The sequence below is a fragment of the Epinephelus fuscoguttatus genome, linkage group LG18, assembly GCF_011397635.1.
Source record: "Epinephelus fuscoguttatus linkage group LG18, E.fuscoguttatus.final_Chr_v1".
Lineage (NCBI taxonomy): Eukaryota > Metazoa > Chordata > Actinopteri > Perciformes > Serranidae > Epinephelus > Epinephelus fuscoguttatus.
This window is the reverse complement of record NC_064769.1, coordinates 38,935,661-38,948,351: the sequence shown is the minus strand read 5'-3', so window position 1 is coordinate 38,948,351 and position 12,691 is coordinate 38,935,661. Positions and strand designations below refer to the sequence as shown.

Genomic DNA, 12,691 nt, shown 5'->3' with positions numbered 1-12,691 from the left:
AATACTATGGGAAATATAATAATAATAACAATGTACAAGACTTGCACTAGAATTTTTTTTAAAGTACTATGGAAAATATAATAAAATACAATATTTTATTGTACAATATTGTACAATAATTAAAAAATACAATAAAATATATTTTTAAAGAATACAATGGAAAATATAATAAATGATAAATAGGTACTAAAATAAAAATAATAATAATAATTTACAAGACTTGCACTAGAATTATTTTTTAAATACTATGAAAAATGTAAAAAAAAAATTATGTACAAGAATAAAAAAAACATTTTCAAAAAATACTATGGAAAATATGATAAAATAACAAAAATGTACAAGAATAGAAAAACTACAATCAAAATATATTTTTTAAATACTATGGAAAATATAATGACAAATATGTACAAGAATAGAATAATTATGATAACAAAATTAAAAAATACTATGAAAAATATGATAAAATAATAAATATGTACTAGACTAGAAAAATGACAATAAAAATATTTTTAAAGGTACTGTGGAAAATATAATAAAATAATATGTACAATAAAAAATACAATAAAAATATTTTTTAAATGCTATGGAAAATACAATAATGAAACAAATATGTACAAGAAAAGAAAAATTACAATAAAAATATGAAAATGATAACTAAAGTAAAAATATTAGAATATAAAATTATTATTAGGAGTTATTTCAGCATTATGCTATACTGTATAGTTAACTGAATATGTGTACTTATACAAATATGGAGTTCCGATACTAAAAAAGCAATACTCTTATGACGGAAGTTTTTCTTGCAGGCTTGGGACAGGACAGGAATTTTGTTTTGACCATCATGGGTTGGGACAGGAGTGAGTGTGTCTCCCTTCCATCCATTCATGACCACTGGCAGATGTATCAGGGCTCTACAGGTGAATGAATTTACAGGTGTAAAACTCAGTGCAGCGTCACATTCATGGTCACAGCGGAGGCGTTTAATTCCTTACACCCATTAAAAGAAGCTGCTGACGCTCTGATGGACGGACAGCACCGCTGCCATTACCATCACAGATTTGGAGAGTTATCAATATCCACATGTATTGATGGGCGCTCTCAGTTTTAGTGCAGACGAGTCCAGGAGCATGAACTCATTCCACCCAGCGCTAATATCCCAAATGCTTCTTATGACCTACTTATGAAGTCAACCTCGGAGAATCTATTGATCCCAGCGCCGGGTGATTTGATGCGTCCGTGCCGAACCGGAGAGGACCCACAACAGAGAGGGGCTAAGTGCATGGGGGTGTGTACCTCCCTTCACTCCCCTGATGACCAGACGCCCCCCCGGGTCAAAGCTCAGAGGTCATTCACCCACCCAAGGTCACAGCGCATTAACATTGCACCAGAGTTAATTCAATTTCCACACAACACAGCTTATACACAAAAATGAAATCCTTTAAAACAGCGGTTGATTGTGAGCGGCGGCGGGTTGAAGCTAATCGAATCAACGTCTGATTTAACTGCCAAAGTATTTTCCTCTGCGTATTTAATCAATACTTAAGACTCATAATGCCCCGGGTCAGCGGCGGAGACATTTCCATAATCGATGAGAAGAGGTTCTCAAGTTCAGCAGGTTATTGTGCTCTCCCTCCCTCCTCATCTTTCATACACTTATTTATTGTCAGGGTGTCTGTCAGAGGGTGGAGACAGAGCCGCAGCTCAGGGGGGACGCCGGCCCAGTCCAGTCCCTCGGTCTGAGGGACCTGGTCTGATCCCTGCTGGGGACTCTGGTGGATCTGCTATGACCTGACCCACATGTCAAATACTTTCACTTCCCTCTCACAGGGTTAGAGGGAGACATTATGGGTGAAAACAGGTTTTTCATGCTCTGCTCAGTTTTGAGTTTTGGGCTATTTTGCTTCCATAACATGTCGTCTTTCAGGCCCTGTCTGTCGGTATACAGATATTTTCTGACGTTTTGCCCTCAACTTTATGCTGCAAAAAGAATGAATGCTCTAACTCTTATTTTAGATCAATTCTAAACAGGATCATAAAAACAACAACCCTTCACGGCCGCTTGCCGCAGGTCTGAGTGTTGTATACATGCCGCGCATTTTGCTCCCTCAAAACTATAGTTTTCAATGTAGACGCACAGCAGGTGCACTCAAGCCCCAAAGCAACGCGTTCCCGAGCGCCTATTTTTTTAGGCCGGGCTCTGAGATAAACAGACTTCAACTTTTGGAACGCAGCAGCATGCACCGTATGTCACGTGACGAGGACCAACCAATCACAGCTGACAGATATCTTTCCCTTCATCTGTAAAGCTCAGTCTGTGAGAAATATGGAGAAGAAGTTGATCCTGCATCACATCTGTCCCACAGACAACAGTTGGCCCAACACACACTTACAAAACAACGGCTGGAAGAAGATCAGCTCGATGAGCCCCGTGTCACTCCAAAGTCGTCGCAATCCGCCACTTGGGCTGTGACTTGGGGTGTCAAATATCAACGAAAAAAGGCGTCCTTTAACGTCGGCATGATACGTGGCCAGTTTCCATTATAGTTTAATGGTGCCCGGTGGCGTCAGGGGGAAACATGGTGGGACAGGGACGAAAGTTAAGGCAGGAAAAGTCCAACTGGGTGTGGGTTAGAGAGGTGATGGATGGGTCCAACAAACACTGACTCTCACCTGACAGAGTGGCGTTCATGTTCCGTAAGATTCTAAAGCCAAACCCTGTTCTTTTTTCCTAAACCCAACAATGTGTGTTTGTTGCTGAAGGAAAAAAGAACATCAATTTGCGGTGTTGTACTGACGTAGTGCTTTTATTTTGAAAGAGACTGTATCAAACTGTACATTTCCTGTGAAAACAGAAGTGTATTGTGAAAACAGACAATGCATGTAACAGGCTGAAGTTGACACAGCGTCCCAGAACGTCAACAACCAACACACCCAGGGTACCTTGGACATCATATGTGGACGTGGAAAGTCCATGACTAAACGTGGACATGTGACGAGGTCACAGTGAGGATGAGTTGGCTCTGATACGGTGCTGGTTATGGTCGGTTAGCAACCTCAGATGCAACCTGCCCCCGCACCTTTGAAAACTGGCATAGAGTAGGCACAAGAATAGCGCCCTGTGCACGACCTCGCTTTTTCCAGGCGGTTAGAGATGTGGCATGTGTATGGCACCTAAGACTTTTTGAAGATCAGCAGGAACGGTGAATAACAAAGAACAGAAAATAACCTTACAACAAAAAACATTCAAATTTCACCTCCTCTAAATGGACAACACTTTGAAACGTGGCGCTAAAGTTCACTGAGTCAGTGGAGTTCCAGAGTTTAAGGAAAGGCCTCGTCTGTTTCACGTCATTTCACGATTTTTCTTAAAAAAGAAACTTCTTAAAAAAATAACTGGCTGGTTACCAGTTAATGAGTGTCCGAAACAGACATCCCTAATAAATACACCAAGTTGCGACAAACTTAATATTTGGTTGCGGTTATTGAAACTCACATAGCTCCACACAGGAGGACAGGTATCAGCGGAGGTCTACAGGTAACCTCTGCAGCTTCACCACAGCTAACACTGCTCTGGTCTGTTTGTCTTGTTGCGTAATTACTTTAACGAGGATGAATAAGCACCACATATACACACCTTCCTCTAAATCCTCTCCTTGTTTGTGCTGAGCGCAGCCGGCTGCACGTCTGCTTTTCATTCGATTTCATTTTGTTTGATTTTACAGGCGCCAGTAAAACACATTGTGATACCCCGAGCTGTTAAAGTGTAAAGAGCCTCGGCAAAACAACCCGTCACCGGCCTGCCAATAAAAAATGAAAACCCATTTAAGCCGATGGAGGTGCAGCAGTGTGTCTGCGGTCAGTCAATAAACCAAACAGCAGGCCGGCAGGTCGGATCAGGCTGAGCCAGCGTCCGTCCACCGGAGACGACAAGGTCACTGCAGAAACGTGAAGCTCCAACAGACACAAAGAACAATTGGATTTAAATATCAATACGCTCTGTGCTATTTGTTAAAGTTACAATCAGGACCTCTGATTGGCTCACTGCAAACGCGTGGACACAAAAACTTTGGACATACTTTGGAATTAAAGGCACAGTTCACCCAAATGACACAAAAACAATCATTTAAATTCTAATGCTCCAAATTTTCGCTTTTAATATTACTGAGGTGTTTTTTTTAACAGCCTTTTAATGTAATTTGAAAAAGAGTCATATCAACCATATTCTCAGAGTATTTATAATGCTGCAATGACTCATAGCCTTTAAGAAAACAGTTGAAATCTAATTAAACTCCAGTGTGCACCAGTCAGTCACTTACTTTCATTAACAGTAACCTCATGACATGTGCAGGACGTTTTCTGTGCATCATGACTGTGGGCTGTTGTTCTGAGCACCTGTTTACATAAAGTGTTTGTGGATTTGGTCCATGCAGCGCTGACTATCAGTGAGGCCACAGACGCTAAATAACAGAAACACAACTCTAAACAGCCTCAACTCAAACTGAACATTCAAACCTTTATGGAGGATTAATGACAGGACTGTTGACTGCATCAGTTTTAACTAGCTGTACCTAATAAACTGGACACTGACTATATATGTATGGTGTTATTTTTGTAATACATGATATATTCTTCAAAATATTAAAAGCCCCTTCAAACTACGATAGATAACTAAAATACGTAACTACTAAATAAACTACTGTTACAGTAAAGTTAAATTAGATATTGTCGTAATAAAGTTAAGGGTCGTAAAGATACGATCAGAGTACTTTGCTCCACAACCCGGCCCTACCAGGCCTAAACAGCAGCTTTTAATCTTTACAGTTAATTATCCATTGTTTTGTATTTATTGTAAATATGATATGACGTGTACTGACCTTCCTGTGCTGCCTTCTTGGCCACAGAGATATTAATTATCTCAATGTTAGTTTTATCTGGTTCAATAAATGATGAGCTGCTGCTTTATTACCATTAATAATCTATTTTCTTTTTGCTTATAAATTCTATCAGTAACTTTGTGATTTCAATCTTTATTCAGTTTTTAATGTGACCTTGTGACATCTGTTCAGAGACATTTAACCTTACAGCATGTTTATTAACGCATTTTTTTTCTCTACACACAACAGGTGGTTCAGTGATGCTAAAAGATTATTTATCAGATTAATAAAAATAGTAATAAAATATTAAACTCACAGTTTGAGCGCAGGAGTCTGAGCTGGTGACGCAGAGGGAGCCGGAGCTGTTTCCGGTCAACAATGGCGCTGACTGTCATAACGTTGAACTTGTAGCATCTGAAAAGTCCAAATCTTCATCTTCATCTGTGAAGACCGTCACAGTTTCCACCGGGTAACCGGGAGGTCCGTCCGTTTGTCCGTGTGTCTGTCTGTCTGTCTGTCTGTCTGTCCGTCCGTGGACGGACCGTCCGGCCCGGTGCCCTCCGTGGTTCACACTGTTCACACAAGCTAACAACTGCCGCTAGCCGATGATGCTAATAGCGGTTAGCATCCCGTTAGCTTAGCGGCTAACAAACAGAGTTTCATGAACAAGCTGCTGCTCTCACACACACAAAGAGATACACTCACACTCTCTTCTCTCTCACACACACACACACGCCAGGATCCGGTAAAATTAACCGAAATTAAGACATAATAACGCGGTAGGTGGTTCACCGCTGCTGCTTGTGTGTTCTCAGGTTACCGGAAGTTGAATCGGCTGGTCGGCCATGTTTGTTTCTCCCCGCCTCCTTCACCTGCAGCCAATCACAACACAGGAGGAATTAATATAATATATTTTTTATTTTAATTAAACGCAACTATTCATTATTAAGAACTGCATTAGCATTTATTTAATATTAATTCACGAGATTTAATTATGATTTATTTTAATGCCTCATATATCTATGTCAAACTTCATGAGGTATCCAGCCTACAGATAAACAGGACTGTAACTAGGCTGAGTATATTCATCAGTTACTGTGCTTAAAGACAAATTTGACATATTTTAGTTGAGTATTTCCATTTAATGCTGCTTGCTGCTTTAATGCAAATCTGCCCAAATCCCCCCTCTCATCTCACAAATAGCTCAGAGTCCTGCACGGGTCCATTTATGAAAACCTGCAGCCGTACCCATAAAGCTCAGTACCAGAACTGACCCATTGCTCGTCATTATGTCTCAGTCCAAGCCACACCTGCTGATAAAAGTCCTGTGATTAAATCCGCCCAGGCTCCAGTCTCTCACATTAAGATGGGTTCTCTGTTCTTGAATTACAAATCCAGCGGAGGAGACGTCTCTTTCACTGGATGGTGAAAATTCTCTTCAGTGGCTGTGACAGCGATGGGTCAGATAGAGACGCTGAGGGGGAGACGAGCTGTTGAATTCATTTGCTGAACTGACGCAAACAGATCATGACCTCCCCCTCAGCCCGTTCTCATTCTGAAGTCGTCGAATACTGTCGCTTCGTAAATGATTTCAACGTCAGACACCTGACGCCAAAAGCCACCTTTCTGCAGCAGTATGTAACGCAGCCGAGTGATGTCAGTATGTAAGAGTGCGTCCTGAAGCGTCAACAGCAGATGCAGAAGGTTACCTAACACGTCATATGTGAACGTAAAAGGCCGCTGACAAAAGCAGTGGTATATGTATGTAAAAGGGTTTTTGATATGTAAAGCAGTCACTCTAGAGTATGGCAGGGCCTTCTAGTGGCGATGGAGTTTTATAAACGTCAATAACTTAGGAGGTGTTTTGATGACTGCACATGAGACTATCTTAATATGGTCAATAAATGGTCAATACAACACATGATCCCGCCTTCATAATCCTGACCGACCATTTTTTCACCTGCTGTTTCACAAACATTTTAGAAATAATGATTGATTATTTCAACGGGTTACTGGTGACAGTATAGTTTTTCTTATTCTTCAAGTTTAACTGTGGTTAAATTAAAACTTTATTAAAATTAAATTAATAAAATTAAAACTGTTTACGAAATTCTTTACTGTGAATATTTGTACATTCAATCCTCTTCATTTCATATTCGACATTTAAAGCAGGTATTTTTCATATTTTTAAATATATTTTACATGTTTTATATTTGTGATTCTTGACTTTCATAGTACTTTCCTCTTTACTATGTGCCAAAACATCAAGGTATGTAAAAACATATCTAACCTGGTTCTGAATCTTAAACTCTCAGTGACTCAGTGACAGTTTATCTTGTTTTTATCTGTGAGATGGTTAACAGAACAAATCATCTCTTTTATTTCAGCTAAAAACTAAAAACTTGTCTTTTTTTCAGCTGACTGGTGAACGTGGTGCAGACGCTCATGTTTCCTCTGGTGGTTTTAATTTATCATTTACAGCAAAAGAACCCAAAGAACCAGTTTAACATGTTCACCTTTTCCTATAAACGCCTCTTAAATGTCACTTCCTCTTGCAACATAATGTGGCGTCCTGTGAAGGATGCTGAGCCCTGCGTCATTTTTCATCTCCGTACGTTATATTTAATGTTGTTTCCCCCCAGATGCTCGTCGATGGTCACATGTGTCAAACGGTCTCTGCAGTAAGTGAGCCCCTCTCTCTGTAATGGAGTGACGGACACCCCCTAAAACACATTTGGGTAATGTGAGGGGGCTCTCCCTGTTTATCATGTGATGCATTCAGTGGCGGGCTGGAAGAGGAGGAGGAGGAGGAGGAAGCACATTGTGTGCATAATTCACCAGCTGCATTCGTCAAAACAGAAATCTGTGTGGAGGCTAATGATCCACAGGAAATTAATGACTCCATAAAATAGAAAAATCCACCGTTCACACGAGCGTGACAGGATCCTGTGACTTTGATAAACCGTCAAATGACAGATAATCAGGAGGGCGGGGGCTCATCAGTCCTGCTGCTGCACTTCACCAGTGGAGAAGGTGATGTCTCTATGTGCACAGCACAGGGAGGGTGTGTAACACCACAGGACCTCAACGATATACTGCCATATAATATGTTGCTCTGCCTTTAATATGGAGCCAGAGAAGAAGGATTCAAGTCTTTTATTTACAGGTTCAGATTTTGACTTTTTGTGGTTCCTAACCTGGGGCTCAGGGTCCCATAAGAGGCCCCAAGATAAACCTGAGGGTCACAATATTTCTGTTTTTCTACAAATCATAAATCAGTTTGTTTCAAGTGTTTTCAAAGTTGAATTTTCTGTGTGCTCGTACAAGGAGTCTGACTCACACGAGAAAAAATCTTAGCATTGTGCGATTCTGCAAACCACAGATATGTTACATTAGCACAATATTATGCAGAGGATATGTTGGAACTTTATGTTGAAACAGTGCTGTGGTAAACGTGTGGTTTGGTTTAGGCACAAAAACCACCACACAAAGATCATGTTTTGCTCTATAAACACAGCAAAGCTGCTGGAGTAACAGCCACACGTCGCTAAAAACACCCTCATTTCCAAACTAAAAAACACTTATGTTTGGGGGCTAAAAAACACGCTGGAAACACAGCCAAGGGTCACTTATAAAACCAAAACCACCCATGTTCTGGGACTAAAAGGCCACAGAAAACACAGCCGTGGGTCGCTGAAAAGCATTTACTTAAGGGACTAAAAAGCAGCTGGGAAAACACACAGGTTGCTAAAAACACACGTTTAGGGGCTGAAAGACCACTGCAAAAACAGCCATGGGTTGCAAAAAATGTACCCATATTTTGGGACTAGAAGCCGCCGCTACGATGACACGTATGAAACGTACAAATGTGACAAGACACATGGTTTGATGAAACGTAAAACATTTTCTTCCAGGGACTTAACTGTGACTCAGTGTACTTAGAAACAGACACACAGCTGAAACAAGGACCTAAAAGTGGGACAGTTTAAACATAGAGACTCAGACCCTGAAAACAACTCTTACCTTTCTTGCATTTCACACAGCACTTCCTGCAACTCCACCTCCCTCCAAAGGCCTACTCCCCCCTCCTCCATTACGTCCTCATCACGTCTATGGTAGACATAGGCGTTGGCATGGTAATGTTAGATACACAGAAGAGGAGAGCGAGTGTAACGTTACAACCAAGACAGTCAAATGCAACCCTGGAGTTTTAAAACTCAACCAGAGTCAGTGATGACTGATGAGTTTTAGAATAAGGTCACAGTCAAATGCAACCCTGGAGTTTTAAAACTCAACCAGAGTCAGTGATGACTGATGAGTTTTAGAATAAGGTCACAGTGCTAACGTTAGATAGTAGCCTTAACGTTACTAGTAAGTGGAAACACACAAGGAAGATAACGTTAATGTTTCAGAGGCTACGCTACAGTAGGCTAACGTTAGATAGTAGCCTTAGCGTTACTAGTAAGTGGAAACACACAAGGAAGATAATGTCAATGTTTCAGAGGCTACGCTACAGTAGGCTAACGTTAGATAGTAGCCTTAGCGTTACTAGTAAGTGGAAACACACAAGGAAGATAACGTTAATGTTTCAGAGGCTACGCTACAGTAGGCTAACGTTAGATAGTAGCCTTAGCGTTACTAGTAAGTGGAAACACACAAGGAAGATAACGTTAATGTTTCAGAGGCTACGCTACAGTAGGCTAACGTTAGATAGTAGCCTTAACGTTACTAGTAAGTGGAAACACACAAGGAAGATAACGTTAATGTTTCAGAGGCTACGCTACAGTAGGCTAATGTTAGATAGTAGCGTTAAGGTTACTAGTAAGTGGAAACACACAAGGAAGATAATGTTAATGTTTCAGGGGCTACGCTACAGTAGGCTAACGTTAGATAGTAGCCTTAGCGTTACTAGTAAGTGGAAACACACAAGAAAGATAACGTTAATGTTTCAGGGGCTACGCTACAGTAGGCTAACGTTAGATAGTAGCCTTAGCGTTACTAGTAAGTGGAAACACACAAGGAAGCTAACGTTAGCCATTAGCAACTGGATGCTGTGTTTTCATATAACGTTATATGTTAGAAGCAAACAAAACATAACGTTAGCTGTCCTGCACAGTCGAACACAACCCCGGAGTTTTGAAACTTATGACTGATGAGTTTTATAATATAACGTAAATTACATACAATTACATTAGAGGCAAACTCTCTGCGACCATCTCGTCCCTTTTTAGCTCAGGATGAAGCTGCATCAGTCTTCGCCATCACTCGAAAGCAGAGCCAAAGACCGAAGGGAAGAGATGTTACGCGAGCGGTTACGTTAGTCAGAGGCCTCCACGTGTGGAAGACAGACAGGACACTCAGCCAATCATTGTGTTTGGTCTGAATGCAGTGATTGGCCGGAGTTTTTTTAGAACCATATGAGAATGGTATAATGAGTTTTTATCTCTGGTGGAATTCACTTACATTTCAGTGTGCCATCAGCTTATTAATAGCATTTTTGTTACGTGCCAGTCAAGGAACCAGGACCCAGTAGCAGAGTTCAAACAAAAAGTTTTATTGCCAAAATGTTCACCAAAAGGACGTAACGAGGAGCACGCTCAAAAAACAATGTAACAACTGAAAATGCTCGACAAAGCACGAGGAAGACGCTGAGGACTACACGTGGCGACAGGCAGGAGATCACTGAGAGCTCGAGCGAGGAGCACCAGCATAGGGAACAATCCGGCACAGGAGACAATGAGAAAGTGGCTTAAGTAGCTGGCTGATTAGGCAGAACAAGCTGCAGGTGTGCTGGAAGCCCTGCTCCCAGTGATCGCCCCGCCTCCCGGCACACCCCCTGCAGACAGAGGGAGAGAGATATCAGAAACATACTTTCACAGAAAAAAACGACAAAAAACCGGACCATAACAATTTTAACCTAAACAAAGAAAAACGTAAAATTTCCAGAGAGGTAAGTGTTGCTTTAAACAACCTCTTGAAACAAGTTTATATTTATGGAAAACATTCAAACTCAAATGAGGATTTTAGGTTTAATCAGTGACTTAATGAGATGGAGATTCTAACTGCAAAGATCAAAGGGACAAACACATAATCTGTGACGGGGGGTCGCCAGGTAGACATGGCTTTATTTCAAAGGGTCAGGTTAAGGCTGGGAACAGCTGTGCTGGAGCACCAATCTGCTCCCCAACAAATGCACTTCTTCCTCCTGTTTGATAAAAGCCACAAAAAATGTAGACAGAGAGTTATAGTCCTAAAGATCTCAGTGAACGCGTCTACTACCTGATCTTTACTGCTGTTTGTTTTTTATTCTTATTTATTTGACATATTTAATGAGCATTGCTGGAGGGAGCCTAAGAGCTAACGATGCTTCTCTGTAACTGTGCTTATGGCGATAAATAAATACCTTTAAGTTTCTGTCAGAGCGTATTTTCTGTTTTAAATGAGCCGTATGTGTGATTGTAGGTAGACGTGGCGTCCTACAGTCCTGTCTGCTGTGAACACTGTTTCTGTTCGAGGGTCATGAAAACATAACTCCACATAACACCGCAGTATATTCACAGTGAGTTGTGTAACGTACAGTTGAGCAGCCGCAGCACGTCTCTTCATCAGTGAATGAATCCGTCTCCATTGTTTTAATTTCATTAATGCAGTTTATTACCTTTTTAGTGTCGTCTCAATTTACAACACAGCAACACAGCGTGATGGCACTAATGCCAGCTCTGGAGAGGGTGGAGGAGGTGCAGGTGAGGTGAGGCGGGGGGGTTATACCAGGGAGCCCACACCCAAATGAATGTATAATCAGGCTTTGATTTCCAGCCTGAGCCCAATCTATTACTTCACTGCCATTTCCTAAGTGTTTGCTCCCCACCCTGACCCTGCCACTTTATCTGTTGCTTTTTATTTGCAGAGTGCATGCTGTCCATATGTTAGCCTAATAGTCGCTATAATTCTTGTGCAGCAGGGCTCGTGTTTTATAAGTCCTGAGCAGGAAGAGAGCGGGGACGGATGCATTTTAATAAAACCCCTGTAGCAACACACTAATGGGCTGACACCCACATATTTGCATAGAGATGAATTACGGCGGGCTGCCTTGACGTGACTTTTAAAATATGATTGAGGAGGTTATTATTGCTGCACTATGATACGTGTTAACAGGTTATTTTAGCGTGGCTAGTGCTAATAAAATTCAGAACAAAAGACTCGGGTGATGAGGGCAGGGTGTTTCATTGCCAGAGTCTACTGAAGGTGCTCATTTTGTCATTACTTAGCCCAGCCTCGCCACCAGCCCCCCCGCCTCCTCCTCACTCCCCAGCAGCAGATATAACCGGCAGTATTTCACAGGCGTCCATCCTTCAGGAGGCCGCGACCGACCTCAGCCTTATAATTAATCACAACACTTTGTGTCTGTTTTATTCGGCGACACTGAAGCTTCAAACTGCTCGTCAGATGGTGGAACGGCGTTTTAATCCTGAAACTGATTGGGGGGGGGCTGCAGTGTGCAACAGTTCCTGTAAGTTTCTGACATCACACCCACCTCACGTTACGATTGGCCACAGAAAGTAGGCGGGGTTTCCCAGATATGACACAGAATTTTGAACTCGTCACACTGTTTCCATCTTCAGTTTGACCCTGCGTCCACAAGGGGAGGAGAGATTTGATTTGATTTCATACTCACCTGAATCTTGCATCATTTTAAGTCCCCACTGATGCTTCACCGTGCAAACACACTGGTGTTGCCGGGGTTTTAAGAGTGGAGTGAAGTAAAAACAAACTACAGTGTTGGATATTTACGGACAAAACAATTCTGGGGAGCTCCT

General features: G+C 41.5%; 1 long non-coding RNA gene across 1 annotated transcript in view; it reads right to left on the bottom strand.

Moving 5' to 3' along the window:
* The window catches only part of LOC125906250 (uncharacterized), a 173,500-nt gene extending 167,829 nt beyond the window's left edge, over nt 1-5,671 (bottom strand). The window contains exon 1 of the long non-coding RNA XR_007451762.1: nt 5,191-5,671. This is a non-coding gene — a long non-coding RNA (uncharacterized LOC125906250). The remainder of the gene's footprint in view (nt 1-5,190) is intronic.
* Nucleotides 5,672-12,691: the final 7,020 nt, after the last annotated feature.